Source organism: Schistocerca serialis, chromosome 11 (assembly GCF_023864345.2).
Source record: "Schistocerca serialis cubense isolate TAMUIC-IGC-003099 chromosome 11, iqSchSeri2.2, whole genome shotgun sequence".
NCBI classification, from domain to species: Eukaryota; Metazoa; Arthropoda; class Insecta; order Orthoptera; family Acrididae; genus Schistocerca; species Schistocerca serialis.
This window is the reverse complement of record NC_064648.1, coordinates 102,898,692-102,915,949: the sequence shown is the minus strand read 5'-3', so window position 1 is coordinate 102,915,949 and position 17,258 is coordinate 102,898,692. Positions and strand designations below refer to the sequence as shown.

At 43.9% G+C, this 17,258-nt stretch overlaps 1 protein-coding gene across 1 annotated transcript in view; it reads left to right on the top strand.

Moving 5' to 3' along the window:
* Positions 1-17,258, top strand: part of LOC126427276 (pleckstrin homology domain-containing family M member 2) — a 271,933-nt gene that overhangs the window by 234,996 nt on the left and 19,679 nt on the right. The window lies entirely within an intron of this gene.

The window sequence follows — 17,258 nt, the reverse complement described above, 5'->3', positions numbered from 1 at the left end:
CCCTGTACACACAGCATAACATTATAATTTAAATTAGTATCCTTTGGAGGATACAAATTTGAAATAATGGAATTCTACACGGAAAAATATCTTTAATCAGGCGCTCAGCGTTCTGATGGGCAGAAATGTGGTAGGAGGGGAGGGGACAGCAGCACTGAGATCTGGCATCTCACACAGGGCAGGTATGATATTACAACTGCTCTGTAACCAGTATAAAACAAAAGAGAAAGCGGCAGCAGGCGGCACACATTCTCTGGTGTGCCTCCCGATTGAGTATTGAAAGAATGCCGGACCACGCTGCATATCTGCAGTGCCCTCGGACGTTGGTCCACGATTTCAGCTCTCGTGTAATGGCACACATACCTGTCTAGAACACCCACACACAGAATGTACAATCTTAACAATAAACGGAAGATAATTAATCATTTTTATTCGTGTGCGTCCACACGGAAACTGCCAGTCGAGCTCGAACACTCCCTTATGACGTAAAAGTAAAACTGTCATTGATCTGAAGGCCAGTCTGAACACTGGGCTGTGCTCTGCTAGGCAGGATCCTAGTGGAGATGGTATTTCCTCCACATCTCAACTGACTTTCTCTTCCAGTTATAGGGGCACCAATAGCTTAACGTGAAAACTGAACCGCGATGCAAGTAACAGTTTTTCACATTAATAGAGGTGAGAGAAGTGCTAAGTGATAGATAAAAATCCTAGGACTCTGTGTGTGAGTGGTTTCCAACCTGGGGGTAATTACCCCCTGAGGAGTAAAATGAAATTTTCTGGGGGGTAAAAACCAAACAATTCGATTCTGTTTGCATGAAACTAAATTATTTTCAAAAGATCATTACTATTATCATAATTACTGTAATACTGACTGTACACAATGTGATCAAAAGTATCTCGACAGCTGGCTGAAAATGACTTGCAAGTTCGTGCTGCCCTCCGTCGGCAATGCTGGAATTCCGTATGGTGTTGGCCCACTGTTGACTTGATGACAGTTTCTACTCTTGCAGGCATACATTCAATCAGGTGCTGGAAGGTTTCTCGGGGAATGGCAGCCCATTCTTCACAGAATGCAGCACTGAGGAGAGGTACCGATGTCGGTCGGTGAGGCCTGGTACGAAGTCAGCGTTCCAAAACATCTCGAAGGTGTTCTGTAGGCCTGAAGTCGGGACTTTGTGCAGGCCAGTCCATTACAGGGATGTTATTGTCATATAACCACTCTGCCACAGGCCGTGCATTACGAACAGGTGCTCGATTGTGTCGAAACGTTGCTCTTTGACAGTGGTAAGCGACAAGGTGCTCGAACGTCAGTGTATGCCTGTACTGTGACAATGCCACACAAAACAACAAAGGGTGCAAGCTCTCTCCAAAAAAAAACACAACCACACCGTAACCTCTGAATTTTACTGTTTGCACTACACAGACTGGCAGATGACGTTCACCGGGCATTCGTCATACCCACACCCTGCCATCGGATCGCCACATTGTGTACCACGGTTTGTCACTCCACACAACGTTTTTCCACTGTTCAATCGTCCAACATTTATGCTCCTTACACCGAACGAGACGTCATTCGGCATTTACCAGCGCGATGTGTGGCTAATGAGGAGCCGCTCTAGGCTGAAATCCAAGTTTTCTCACCTCCTGACTAACTGTTTAGTACTTGCAGTGGATCCCGATGCAGTATCAAATTCCTGTATGACGGTCTGGATAGATGTCTGTCCATTACACATTACGACCCACTTCAACTGTCGGTGGTCTCTGTCAGTCAACAGATGAAATCGGCCCGTACGCTTTTGTGCTGTAAGTGTCCCTTCACGTTTTCACTTCATTATCACATCGAAAACAGTGGACCTAGAGATGTTTAGTAGTGTGGAAATCTCGCGTACAGACATATGACGCAAGTGGCACCCAGTCACCTGAACACGTTCGAAGTCTGAGAGTTCCGCAGAGCACCCCATTCTGCTCTCTCACTATGTGTAATGACTACTGAGATTGCTAATATGGAGTACCTGGCAGTAGCTGGCGGCACAAGGCAACTAATATCTAAAATGTATGTTTTTGGGGGTGTCCAGATACTTTTGATCACATAGTGTATAACTTCCCCCCCCCCCCCCCACCCCCCCCTCCCCAGAACCACGGACCTTGCTGTCGGCGGGGAGCTCGCGTGCCTCAGCGATACAGGTGGCCGTACCGTAGGTGCAACAACAACGGAGGGGTATCTGTTGAGAGGCCAGACAAACGTGTGGTTCCTGAAGAGGGGCAGCAGCCTTTTCAGTAGTTGCAGGGGCAACAGTCTGGACGATTGACTGATCTGGCCTCGTAACACTAACCAAAACGGCCTCGCTGTGCTGGTACTGCGAACGGCTGAAAGCGAGGGGAAACTACAGCTGTAATTTTTCCCGAGGGCATGCAGCTTTACTGTACGGTTAAATGATGATGGCGTCCTCTGCATCAAACCAGTCTCAGGACTGAAGACAACAACAACAACTATTTTTTCTCAGTTAGTGCAGTGGAGGTTACAGGTTCCTCACCCAGTCCACCGACTACACACACATGTTGTGCTTCGTCCCTTACATCGCTTATGATAAAAATGAAACGTATATGTAACAAATGCTAAATATCTCAAGATAATGCCTTCTCCAAGTTGTAGGTAGTACCTTCAATAGCCCAGAAATTGGTTCATTATTTGGTTCGAAACAGATAAATTAATAATTTGCCAGCTCAACACAGCAGAACTACCTAAGGGCTATCATAGTGCTGGACAGAGTTAAAAGTAGTAGTGGAAGAAGAAGAAGAAGACACAAAGCTTGAACAACTGAAGTTGTCCAATTTCTGCCAATTGAGAAGTAAGGAATGCGGCAGTGAAGTGATTTACGAACAGTGAGTATAGTACACAAATCTGCTTTTGCTTGATTTTAAATGGGAATGAAGAACGCAGGTCAGGCAAGTGCCACACTGGAGAGGAGTAATGCAGGGGAAGTATGTTTTGTATCGAGTGTCATACCCTCACTTTGGATAGTTAGATTCCTTTTCTGAGAAAGAGTTGCGGGTAGCTCTTGCAATGCACCACGAATGTCATCATTCTTCGTTCACACACACACACACACACACACACACACACACACACACACACACACACGCACACACACACACACACACACAATGTAAATAGTGTTCCAAGAAAAGTATTCCATTCTAAAGTTTAGTTAGGTGCTAAAGTTAGTGATAATGTGGAGAAGGGGGACGGGGTGGGTCGGAGTGCTAACTAATGTCCGATTGCATTCAGGGGTAATGGTCTAAGAAAGGTAGGGAACAACTGGTCTGCATCTACATACATACATACTCTGCAAGCCACTGCATGGTGCATGTTGGAGGGTGCCCTGTACTACTATTACTACTTCTACTACTACTCCTACTAGTTGTAGCCTTTCGTGTTCCACTCACAGGTAGAGTGAGGGAAAAACAACTGCCTGTATGCAGAATGAATGGGAAGTTTGGAAGGTAGGAGATGAGGTACTGACGGAATTAAAGCTGTGAGAACAGGGTGTAAGTCTTGCTCGGGTAGCTCAGACAGCAGAGCACTTGCCAAGTAAAGGCGAAGGTCCCGAGTTCCAGTCTCGGTACAGCACAGTTTTAAACTGCCAGGAAGTTTCAACTGCCTGTATGCCTGTGTACGAGCCTTAACGTCTCATATGTTCGTGGTCCTAATGCGAAATGTATGTTGGCGTCACTAGGATCATTCTGCAGTCAGTTTCAAATGCCAATTCTCTAAATTTTTTTCAGTAGCATTCCTGGAAAAGAATGTCATCTTTCCTCCAGGGATTCCCATTGGAGTTCCCAGAGTATCTCTGTAAGATTTGTTACTGTTTAAACCTACCAGTAAGAAATCTAGCAGCCTGCCTCTGAATTGATTCAATGTCATCCTTTAATCCGACCTGGTACTGATCCCAACCACTCGAGCAGTGCTCGAGAATAGGTCGCACTAGGGTTCTGTATGCGGTACCCTGTATAGATGAACCACCTTACCTAAAATTCTCCCAATAAACCAAAGTTGACCACTCGCCTTCACTATCACAATCCTCACGTGCTCGTTCCGTTTCGTATCACTCTGCAGCATTGCGACCAGGTATTTACGTGACGTGATCGCATCGACCAGAACACTACTGACGCTGTATCCGAACATTACAAGTTTCTTTCTCCTGCTTGTCTACTCTAATTTACATTTTTCTATGTGTAGAGCTAGCTGCCATTCATCCCACCGACACAAAATTTTGTGTAAGTAATCTCATATCCCCCTACAGTCGCTCGACGCAACATCTTCCAATATGTCACATCGTCGGCACTCGTATCTCTGTTAACACGATTCCGAGGATGGAATCTGACTTATTTGATTCAGTAGTCTTGGACTTTATCATTGGGCCACCCGTGCGAGCTCTAATTGCTCCGAGTTTTACCTATACTGTACGGTCTGAAAATTAGTTAAGTAGATCCAGTAACTAATGAAGTGAACAAAATCAGTGAGGAAAGAGCTTTTCGGTACAACTAGCTGGCGAGAAAGTGGGGTAGGTTCACAGAACACATTCTGAGGTCTCAATAAATAGCTTATTTTGTTACACAAATGCCCTCTCATTGCAAGAAAGCACTGGTCGCACCCATCCACAAGAAGGGTAGCACGAGTCATCCACTAAACCGCCATCCAGAATTATTGATATCCTTTTCTTCTATAAGGGGCATTCGTATGAAACCCGGTCACTAATGTAAAGTAACGGTAACGATTTTAGTAACTCAAAAATGTGGCCGTACACAGTACACGTACCCGAAAATAGTCACCAAAACTGTTGGCACATTTATCCCGTTGTGACACTTGAAGAATCTAGTAGGCTGCTGTCGGATCAAAGTCACACACTTCATCGTGCGTTGCAAATCGATGTCCACGAATAGCTCGGTTTAGAGGTCTAAACACATGGAAGTCACACGGTTAAAGGTTGGGACTGTACAGTGGATGTTCCAGCATTTCCCACCAAAATTGTTGCAATGTCATCTTCACCACATTGGCGGTGTGTGTGGGGACGTTATCGTGCAGGAGGATAATACCATTAGACAACGCACCTCAGCTCAGCATTTCAACTCGATGGCTCGTCTAAGGTTTTGTAAATTGGCTCGATAACTCTGAGCATTGACGGTGGTTCCCCGTTCCAGGAACTCGACAAACAGTGGGCCCTTCTGGTCAAAAGAGAAGGACATCGTGACTTTCCCAACACTGGTGTGCACGGCCTTAGATTTCTTTGGAGTTAGTGAAGTCACACGTTTCCACTGCTTGCTCTGACGCTTGCTTTCCGGTTCAAAATGGTGGCACCGTGTTTCATCATCTGTGACAATATATAACAGAAAGCCGTATTCCTCCTCACGATAACGTTGCTGGTGACTCGAAGACAGCACCGTTCGAGTACTGTGCAGTTCGGCGGTCAGTTGGTGGGGAAACCACTGCACACAGATTTTTTGAAAGTTCAGGTGTCGATGCATTACGGTGTGGGTGGTGCCCGTGCCGATACCCAGTAACCGACGGACCCCATCCGCAGTGATTCTGCGGTTGTCCGAGACTAAACCCTTCACTTCTGCAACCGTTTTTGCTGTGATGGCAGGATGAGGCTGTCCGGGACGAACGTCGTCTTCCAGTGACTCGCACCTCTCGAGGAATCATTTGCGCCATTCCACAACACTCGAATGAATTGGACTGTACTCACCGTACGTAGTCTTCGATACATTTCACGGCCTCCAGCTCCCTCTGCTGCCAAAAAATGCACTCCTCGTCGTTCCTGCTTACTCGGCTGCAAGTTTGGCAGTGTACAATAACTTATAACTTGTGTGAGTACCTTCTCTTCAGCACGAAACCACACTGGCTCTATGCAATATCAAACAGTGTGCGTGCGTCAGTCTCTCTATCGATAGATGGTGCTGCCATACTTACAGCTACGTGGTGCCACCTTATGTGTAAGGCGGAGGTAGACGCACTGACCGGGTTCCATTTGAATGAACCTCATAGAATCGTAGAACATATTCTGAGCTCAGATGTAATGAGGTACCTCAAATAGAAATACCTCCTCCACACCAGCCAGCACAGATTCCAAAAACGTAGGTCACACGAAATGCAACTCGCACTTTTCTCGTGTGACATCCTGAGAGCCACAGATTGAGGTAGTCGGCTTTATTCAGTATCGATAGACATAGGAAAAGCATTTGACTCGGTACCAGAGTTACATTTATTAATGAAAGTACAATAGTGAGGCGTATCGGCTGAAATTTATGACCGGATAGAGGTTTTCTCGGTAGGCAGGAGACTGCACGTTATCTCGGTTGGAGAGTCATTGTCAGATGTAGGAGTAACCTCAGGTGTGCCCCGTGGACATATGTTGGCACATTTGATGAACATTAATCACCTTGCAGACAATATTAATAGAAACCTCAGACTTTTTGCAGATGATGCAGTTATCTGTAATGTAGCACTGCTTGGAAAAAGCTGCACAAATATTCATTCAAAACTTAATAAGAACCTGAAGTTCGATTTGATTTCTTTATTAATCTGTGAAACAATTTACATTGTATGGATTTCGTCATTGAATAATAGACAATTTAACAGTTTAAATTTGTTTCTTACACAATAGTACACAAACCAGATGGCAGTTATAAGAGTCGAGGGGCATGAAAGGGAAGCAGTGGTTGGGAAAGGAGTGAGACAGGGTTGAAGCCTGTCCCCAATGTTATTCAATCTGTATATTGAGCAAGCAGTAAAGGAAACAAAAGAAAAATTCGGAGTAGGTATTAAAATTCATGGAGAAGAAGTAAAAACTTTGAGGTTCGCCGATGACATTGTAATTCTGTCAGAGACAACAAAGGACTTGGAAGAGCAGTTGAACGGTATGAACAGTGTCTTGAAAGGAGTATACAAGATGAACATCGACAAAAGCAAAACGAGGATAATGGAATGTAGTCGAATTAAGTCGGGTGATACTGAGGGAATTAGATTAGGAAATGAGACACTTAAAGTAGTAAACGAGTTTTGCTATTTGGGGAGCAAAATAACTGACGATGGTTGAAGTAGAGAGGATATAAAATGTAGACTGGCAATGGCAAGGAAAGTGTTTCTGAAGAAGAGAAATTTGTTAACATCGAGTTCTGAGACTGGTTTGATGCAGCTCTCCATGCTACTCTATCCTGTGCAAGCTTCTTCATCTCCCAGTACCTACTACAACCTACATCCGTCTGAATCTGTTTAGTGTACTCATCCCTTGGTCTCTCTCTACGATTTTTACCCTCCATTCTGCCCTCCAATACTAAATTGGTGATCCCTCGATGCTCAGAATATGCCCTACCAACTGATCCCTTCTTCTAGTCAAGTTGTCCCACAAATTTCTCTTCTCTTCAATTCTATTCAATACCTCCTCATTAGTTATGTGATCTGCCCATCTGAGCTTCAGCATTCTTCTGTAGCACCACATTTTGAAAGCTTCTATTCTCTTCTTGTCCAAACTATTTATCGTCCACATTTCACTTCCATACATGGCTACACTCCATACAAATACTTTCAGAAACGACTTCCTGACATTTAAATCTAAACTCGATGTTAACAAATCAGAAATGCTTTCCTTGCCATTGCCAGTGTACATTTTATATCCTCTCTACTTCAACCATCATCAGTGATTTTGCTCCCCAAATAGCAAAACTCCTTTACTACTTTAAGTGTCTCATTTCCTAATCTAATTCTGGCAGCATCACCCCATTTAATTCGACTACATTCCATTATCCTCGTTTTGCTTTTGTTGATGTTCATCTTATATCCTCCTTTCAAGACACTGTCCATTCCGTTCAACTGCTCTTCCAAATCCTTTGCTGTCTCTGACAGAATTACAGTGTCATCAGTGAACCTCAAAGTTTTTATTTCTTCTCCATGGATTTTAATACCTACTTCGTATTTTTATTTTGTGTCCTTTCCTGCTTGCTCAGTATACAGATTGAATAACATCGGGGAGAGGCTACAACCCTGTCTCACTCCTTTCCCAACCACTGCTTCCCTTTCGTGCCCCTCGACACTTATAACTGCCATCTGGTTTCTGTACAAATTGTAAATAGCCTTTCGCTCCCTGTATTTTACCCCTGCCACCTTCAGAATTTGAAAGAGAGTATTCCAGTTAACATTGTCGAAAGCTTTCTCTAAGTCTACAAATGCTAGAAACATAGGTTTGCCTTTCCTTCATCTTTCTTCTAAGATAAGTAGTAAAGTCAGTATTGCCTCACGTGTTCCAATATTTCTTCAGAATCCGAACTGATGTTCCCCGAGGCCAGCTTCTACCAGTTTTTCCATTTGTCTGTACAGAATTCGCGTTAGTATCTTGCAGCTGTGACCTATTAAACTGAGAGTTCGATAATTTTCACATCTGACAACGCCTGCTTTCTTTGGGATTGGAATTATTATATTCGTCTTGAAGTCTGAGGGTATTTCGCCTGTCTCATACATCTTGCTCACTAAATGGTAGAGTTTTGTTAGGCCTGGCTCTCCCAAGGCTGTCATTAGTTCTAATGGGATGTTGTCTACTCCGGGGCCTTGTTTCGACTTAGATCTTTCAGTGCTCTGTCAAACTCTTCACGCAGTATCATATAGGTATATAAATTAATAATTCTTCCCACACTGCATATGGGAATGGAACAAGAGAAATCCCTAACAACTGATAAAGTTGGAAGTACCATCTGCCAAGCATTTCACAGTGGTTTACAGAGGTAGAATGTTGATGTAGAGTATATGTACGTGTGGATATGTAGGTGTAGATGTAAATATAAATACTACAAACAATACTACACTACTGGCCATTAAAATTGCTACACCACGAAGATGATATGCTACGGACACAAAATTTAACAGACAGGAAGAAGATGGTGTGATATGCAAATGATTAGCTTTTCAGAGCATTCACACAAGGTTGGCGCCGGTGACGACACCTACAACGTGCTGACATGAGGAAAGTTTCCAACCAATTTCTCATACACAAACAGCAGTTGACCGGCGTTGCCTGGTGAAACGTTGTTGCGATGCCTCGTGTAAGGAGGAGAAATGCGTACCATCACGTTTCCGAATTTGATAAACGTCGGATTGTAGCCTATCGCGGTTGCGGTTCATCGAGATCCAATGACTGTTAGCAGAATACGGAATCGGTGGGTTCAGGAGGGTAATACGGAACACCGTGCTGGATCCCAAGGGTCTCGTATCACTAGCAGTCGAGATGACAGGCATCTTATCCGCACGGCTGTAACGGATCGTGCAACCACGTCTCGATCCCTGAGTCAACAGATGGGGACGTTTGCAAGACAACAACCATCTGCACGAACAGTTCGACGACGTTTGCAGCAGCATGGACTATCAGCTCGGAGACCGTGGCTGCAGTTACCCTTGATGCTGCATCACAGACAGGAGCACCTGCATTGGTGTACTCGACGACGAACCTGGGTTCACGAATGACAAAACGTCATTTTTTCGGATGAATCCATGTTCTGTGTACAGCATCATGATGGTCGCATCCGTGTTTGGCGACATCGCGGTGAATGCACATTGGAAGCGTGTATTCGTCATCACCGTACTGGCGTATCACCCGGCGTGATGGTATGGGGTGCCATTGGTTACACGTCTTGGTCACCTCTTGTTTGCATTGACGGTACTTTGAACAGTGGACGTTACATTTCAGATGTGTTACGACCCGTGGCTCTACCCTTCATTCGATCCCTGTGAAATCCTACTTTTCAGCAGGATAATGGACGACCGCATGTTGCAGGTCCTGTACGGGCCTTTCTGGATACAGAAAATGTTCAACTGCTGCCCTGATCAGCACATTCTCCAGATCTCTCACCAATTGAAAACGTCTGGTCAATGGTGGCCGAGCAACTGGCTCGTCACAATACGCCAGTCACTACTCTTGATGAGCTGTGGTATCGTCTTGAAGCTGCATGGGCAGTTGCACCTGTACACGTCATCGAAGCTCTGTTTGGCTCAGTGCCCAGGAGTATCAAGGCCGTTATTACAGCCAGAGGTGGTTGTTCTGGGTACTGATTTCTCAGGATCTATGCACCCAAATTGCATGAAAATGTAATGACATGTCAGTTCTAGTATAATATATTTGTTCAATGAATACCCGTTTATCATCTGCATTTCTTCTTGGTGCAGCAATTTTAATGGCCAGTAGTGCATTTACATAAAATGTCTCATTGGCACATATTTGGGTAGTACTCTGAGGTGACAAAAGTCATTGGATACCTCTTCATATCGTGTTGCTCCTCCTTTTTCCCGGCATAGTGCAGCAGCTCGATGTGGCTCGGACACGACAACTCACTGGAAGTCCCGTGCAGAATTATTGAGCTGTGCTGCCTGTAAAACTGTCTGTAATTGCGAAAGTGTTGCCGGTGCCGGATTTTGTGCATGAATTGGTCCGTCAATAATGCCTCGTAAATGATTGACGGAATTTGTGTCCGGCAATCTGGGTGGCCAAATCGTTCACTCGAATTGTGAATGTTTTTCTTCTTTAGGGCCGGCAGTGTAATGTGTGTCTGATATCAACACGATTGTCAGAGTACATACACCAAATAGCTGCTTACGATAAGTAATCTTTATTTACAACAGTCCGGACAGAGTTTCGGCTCAACCATCATTTTCAAGTATGTCTAGATTGATGTGACGTCCATTTTGCATTGTTAGTGGACTGTTCTGTAACTGTCACTGCTTTATTAGGATCGTAAATAGTGTCGAGATGTTGAAATTAAATGTTAGTTGTGACGTGACAGTAGTTTGACAGTTCCTCTTACTTATTGTAAGCAGCTATTTGGTGTATGTACTCTAGCAATCGTGTCCAGAAGGTAGGAGACGAGGTACTGGTGGAAGTAAAATTGTGAGGACGGGTCGTCGTGAGTCGTGCTCGGGTAACTCGGTGGTAGAGCACTTGCCCGCGAAAGACGAAGGTCCCGAGTTCGAGTCTCGGTCCGGCACACAGTTTTAATCTACCAGGAAGTTTCATGTCCAGAATGTTTTTCAAACCGACTGTGAAAAACTGTGGCCCAGTGACACGGCATATTGTCACGGGAACATGAAGTCCACGAACGGTTGCAAATGGTCTCTGTGCAGCCAAACATAACCATTTCCAGTCAATAAACAGTTCTTTATAGGACCCAGTCTATTCCGTGCAAACACAGCCCACACTATTGTGGAATCACTGCCAGCTCGCACAGTGCTTTGTTGACAATGTGGGTCCATAGGTTTGTGGGGTCTGCACCATACTGGAACCGTATCATCAGCTCTTACCAACTGAAATTGGGACTCACCTGACCAGGCCACAGTTTTCCAGTCATCTGGTGTCCAACGGACCCAGGGGAGGTGCTACGGTTGAAGTCGTGCTGGTAGGAAAGGGACTCTAGTCGGTTGTCTGCTGCCGTACCCCATTAATGCCTAATTTCGTGGCACTGTCCTAATGGACACATACAAGGTGCAACAATAAACTAATGAGACTGATGTGAAAAAAAAAATGTTGCTTACCATTTTAGTTGAGTTTAGTGTTGTCTCCTACAAAGTAGTTCCCTTTTGATTGCACACACTTTTTCCAGCACTTCTGCCATTGATGGTAACATTTCTGGAACTCATCTTCTGTAATATCCTCCAAGTGGCATGGAGCGATATCTGGTGAATAAGGTGGCTGTGGTAATACTGAAATTTGTTTTGAGGTTAAAAATTGCTGTACTGACCGAGCAGTACGGGATGGCGCATTATCGTGATGCAGAATCCAATTATCAGCAATGTTGGCACGGACTCGAAGAACTCTTTTACGAAGTCTTTCTAAAAATTTTTTGCAGTAATATTTTTATTTTTATTTATTTTATTTATTTATTTATTTAACCTGATCAGATTAGGGCCATCAGGCCCTCTCTTACATCGGACCAGTGTTCCACACGTGCAGTATTTCACACATCAGAATTACCTCATGACAATAGTTTAAATGAGAAAATTAGATTACTCTAGTGACAATATGAATAAAGAGTAGTGACTAAGATCTAATAAAGTAAATGCGGCAGTGTTTTTACGACAGGTGCTATACATATAGATTATGATAAAAGCAATAATAATAACAGTAGAAAAATCAAATAATAATAATAAACATGACTAAGACCTAATAAAGTAAATGCTGGCAGTATTTTTACAACAGGTGCTATACATACAGATTATGATAAAAACAATAATAATAACAGTAAAAAAAAGTCAAATAATAATGACAAACATGAGAAAAATTGGCAATAGAAATGAAGGTTTGTGCAGATGTATCTTGGTGTGTAAAGTAGATGTTTACTAGTATAGCGAGTTTTGGGGAAGGGAGATTTAAGGAGGGGGAAAGAGGGAAGTAATGAGGTGAAGTGCATTCACGTACAGAGGAAGGCATTACTGTTGCTTAAGTAGATACGTCAGTAACTGTTTTTTGAAGCCAGACATGTTTTTAAGTTCTCTAACATAACAAGGGAGGTTATTCCAGAGTCGGGTTCCCGCTACTGTAAAGTACTTGGAGAAGGTGACTGAGCGATGCAGTGGAACGGAGAGGATTTTATTATAATGGGATCGTGTGTTTCTGTCATGTTGTTCCGACATGAGCGTTAGGGACGAGGAGAGATATGAGGGACAGTGTACATTTATAAGGCAATAGATGAGACAGAGTGTATGGAAATCTCTCCGTTTGTCTGCACGCATATGCTGGTGAAATGTGATCAAAAAGTTGAACGTCACAGATATATCAGATGCAGGCATTCGTGACCAGTTCTAGACGTCACGAATTTTCCTGAGAGGGGCCTTGTAGGATAATATCGCTGTAGTCAATGATTGGGAGTATAAGCATTTGTACTAATTTCTTTTTCAGATCAAAAGGGAAGAGTTTTTTATATTTTTGTAGGACATGAAGGGATGCTGATGCTTTTTTGCACACTGCAGTTATGTGCTCTGTCCAATTTATGATTTTCATCTATTATTACTCCCAAACTCTTTGCTGAGGGAGAGAAGTTAATATTTGTTCCATTTAGGATAAGAGGTGTTACGGATTCCCGATGTTTTGGGCTAATGAGCTTAGGGTGACCAACAAGTACCGCTTGGGTTTTGGATGGGTTTAGTTTTAGACCTATGTCCTGTGCCCATTTTGACAGTGCGTCGAGGTCAGTATTGAAATTTTCAATAGCTTTCTTGAGATTGCTAAGTTTCGCACTTAGATACAACTGAAGATCATCAGCATACATATGATATTTGCAGTAGGTCAGAACCGATGACACATCATTGACATACAGAGAGAAGAGTATAGGACCTAATACTGAGCCTCGGGGAATGCCTGACACTACCTGCCGCCATTGTGATTTTATATTTCCAGACAGGACACGTTGCTGACGAGACGTCATGTATGAGCGAAACCATTGCACTGCACTTGGTGAGAAATTTAAACCGCTAAGTTTGGCTAGTAAGATGTCGAAGTCGCCAGTATCAAATGCTTTGCTGAAATCTAAGAAGCAAATGATAGCCGCTTCTTGTCTGTCCATGGCAAGTTTCAGGTCATCTGTCACCTTTGTCAGTGCGGATGTTGTGCTTCGATGTTTACGGAAACCTGATTGGTATTCGTCTAGTGGGTTGTTAGTAGTTAGGTAGTTGGTGAGCCGGTCATGAACTATATATTCTAAAGCCTTTGATAGTGCAGGAAGAAGGCAGATGGGGCGGTAGTCAGAGGGTGCTGTGGCGATGTCCTTTTTTAGGCAGTGGCTTAATTTGTCCCAGTTTCCAGGCCTCAGGGAAAGCACTTGTGATTAATGAATCGTTGAAAATGTCTGTTATAGAGGGCAGTAGTTGGTCAATAATAAGTTTTAGCATCTGGATAGTGATACCATCACGTCCTGTAGATGCTGATCTAATCCGCATTATGGCTTTCTTGACAGCACTGCAAGTGACGTGCTGTAGATAGAATTTTTCTTTGCTACAGTCATTCATCCCCATGAAGTAGTGGTTCAATTTTGGTTGTAGGTAATGTGAAGAATCGGTTTAGTTCTTCAGCTGGGACCATGGGATTTTCTGCAACTTTTATTTTGCCTAAATCGAGACTACGGAGATTTTTCCACAGGATAGCTGGGCTGCATCTATTGTCAGCTAATGTACGGGCATGTCTGAGCTTAGAGTTTCTCACCGATTGACTGACTTTGTTTCGTTTCTGCTTGTATACAGTATGATTTTCAGGCGTAGGGTGTATCTTGTATGCTCGATGTGCAGCGTCTCTGAGATTCGTGAGCTGTTTTAGTTCATCAGTCAGCCAAGGTGCAGGTTGCCTTTATACTTTTCTGGTCTTTATTGGAGCATATTTACCATATAGTTGAGGAATTTTGTTAGTGAAATCCTGGAGTTGTCGTTTATGTCCATGAGGGGAGTAGAGGTCATCCCCCAAACTATTTCTTGTGCCTCAGTTTCGAGTTCAGGCAAATTTATGCATTTGAGGTCTCAGTATGTAGACAGTTTTAGTTTCTTTCTAGGGCATTCTAGTGAATACGGCATGAAAATGATGTCATGGGCAGACATGCCAGGTGCAGATATTTGAGAGGCGCGGATTATTCTGTTTGGAGATTTGGTTGTGAATATATCTATGAAAGTGTGACTGGTAGTCGTGCGATGAGTAGGTGCCAGCTGAAGTAGCGTCATATTTGAGGAAGAAAGCATCCTCTTAAATTTCCCAGTGGAAGGACTATTGCACAGAAAATTAATGTTAGCGTCACCTGCTATAATTAATGTTCATATGACGATTTGAGACTAGAGAGGGCAGATTCGAAGCAGGCGAACCCACCCACTTTAGAAGGTTTGTAAAGGACACATATTAAGCACTTTCTGTTAAGTGATTTGATCTCTATGAACATATATTCCTCTTATTTATCTACATTGTTGTCGGATGTGTGTAGTACTGTAGGTGACAAATCAGAGCGTATGTACGCCCCTACTCCGCCCCCTCGTCTGTTGCATCTGTCGTGCCTGAGAAAGATATAGCCATCTAGGTTTACGGAAGTTGTAGGAATACTTGGTTTGAGCCAAGTCTCTGACAAAACTATTACGTGTATATCAGCAGTTTGAAATATATATTTGAACTTGTCGAAGTGAGCTGGCAGAGACTGGACATTTGCATGTGCAATATGCAGCTTGGTGCGTTCGGGTGTTGATTGCCTGAGGAGGCTGCCAACCGATGTTTGCGGGTCGTGGTTCGATCAGATCGTACGAGTTCACGCACACTGGCCAAGTTGACATCTGTCCATGAGGTTGACAGTGGTCCACTGCGGTCTTCATCTTCAATATTTGTCCTGCCCACACTAAACATTTTATGCCAACAAAAAACTTGAGCTCTTTACATAACCTTCTCTCCAAAAGCCTTCTGAAGCTTACCTTAAGTTGTTGTCACATTTTCACCCAATTCAACATGAAAAGAAATGGCATGCCGTTGTGCAATATTATGCGGTTCCATTTCCGTGACGAGAGACACAAACACGTGTTAACTTATTACAGTACAACTCACGACTGAGCAGTTGCGTCGATGTGCCGCTGGGACTAGAAGCAGCTTATAGACCGGGTCAAAGATATTGTGTCTATGCAAGCCTGCAGGGTTGCCACATCTTGCAAAGAAAATCAGTCTCATTACTTTACTGTCGCACCTTGTTATGTGCTACATTGATTTCTGTGATTACAGGGTGTTACAAGAAGGTACGGCTAAACATTCAGGAAACATTCCTCACACACAAATAAAGAAAAGATGTTATGTGGACATGTGTCCGGAAACGCTTAATTTCCATGTTAGAGCTCATTTTAGTTTCGTCAGTATGTACTGTACTTCCTCGATTCGCCGCCTGTTGGCCCAATTGAAGGAAGGTAATGTTGACTTCGGTGCTCGTGTTGACATGCGACTCATTGCTCTACAGTACTAGCATCGAGCACATCAGTACGTAGCATCGACAGGTTAGTGTTCATCACGAACGTGGTTTTGCAGTCAGTGCAATGTTTACGTTTGTATCGAGACAGATTTCCCGAACAAAGGTGTCTCGACAGGAAGACGATCGAAGCAATTGATCGGCGTCTGAGGGAGCACAGAAGATTCCAGCCTGCGACTCGTGATGGGGGAAGACCTAGAACGACGAGGACACCTGCAATGGACGAGGCAATTCTTCATGCAGTTGACGATAACCCTAATGTCAGCGTCAGAGAAGTTGCCGCTGTACAAGGTAACGTTGACAGCGTCACTGTATGGAGAGTGCTACGGGAGAACCGGTTGTTTCCGTACTGTGTACAGCATGTGCAGGCACTATCAGCAGCTGATTGGCCTCCACGAGTACACTTCTACAAACGGTTCATCCGACAATGTGTCAATCCTCATTTCAGTGCAAATGTTCTCTTTACGGATGAGGCTTCATTCCGACGTGATCAAATTGTAAATTTTCACAATCGACATGTGTGGGCTGACGAGAATCCGCACGCAATTGTGCAATCACGTCATCGACACAGATTTTCTGTGAACGTTTGGGCAGGCACTGTCGGTGATGTCTCGACTGAGCCCCACATTCTTCCACCTATGCTCAATGGAGCACGTTATCACGATTTCATACGGGATACTCTACCTGTGCTGCTAGAACGTGTGCCTTTACAAGTACGACACAACACGTGGTTCGCGCATGATGGAGGTCCTGCACATTTCAGTTGAAGTGTTCGTACGCTTCTCAACAACAGATTTGGTGACCAACGGACTGGTAGAGGTGGACCAATTCCGTGGCCTCCATGCTCTCCTAACCTCAACCCTCTCGACTTTCATTTATGGGGGCATTTGAAAGCTCTTGTCTACGCAACCCCGGTACCGAATGTAGACTCTTCGTGCTCGTATTGTGGACGGTTGTGATACAATACGCCATTCTCCAGGGCTGCATCAGCGCATCAGGGATTCCGTGCGACGGAGGGTGGACGCACGTATCCTCGCTAACGGAGGACATTTTGAACATTTCCTGTAACAAAGTGTTTGAAGTCACGCTGATATGTTCTGTTGCTGTGTGTTTCCATTCCACGATTAATGTGATTTGAAGAGAAGTAACAAAATGAGCTCTAACATGGAAAGTAAACATTTCCGGACACATGTCCACATAACATATTTTCATTCTTTGTGTTTGAGGAATGTTTCCTGAAAGTTTGGCCATAC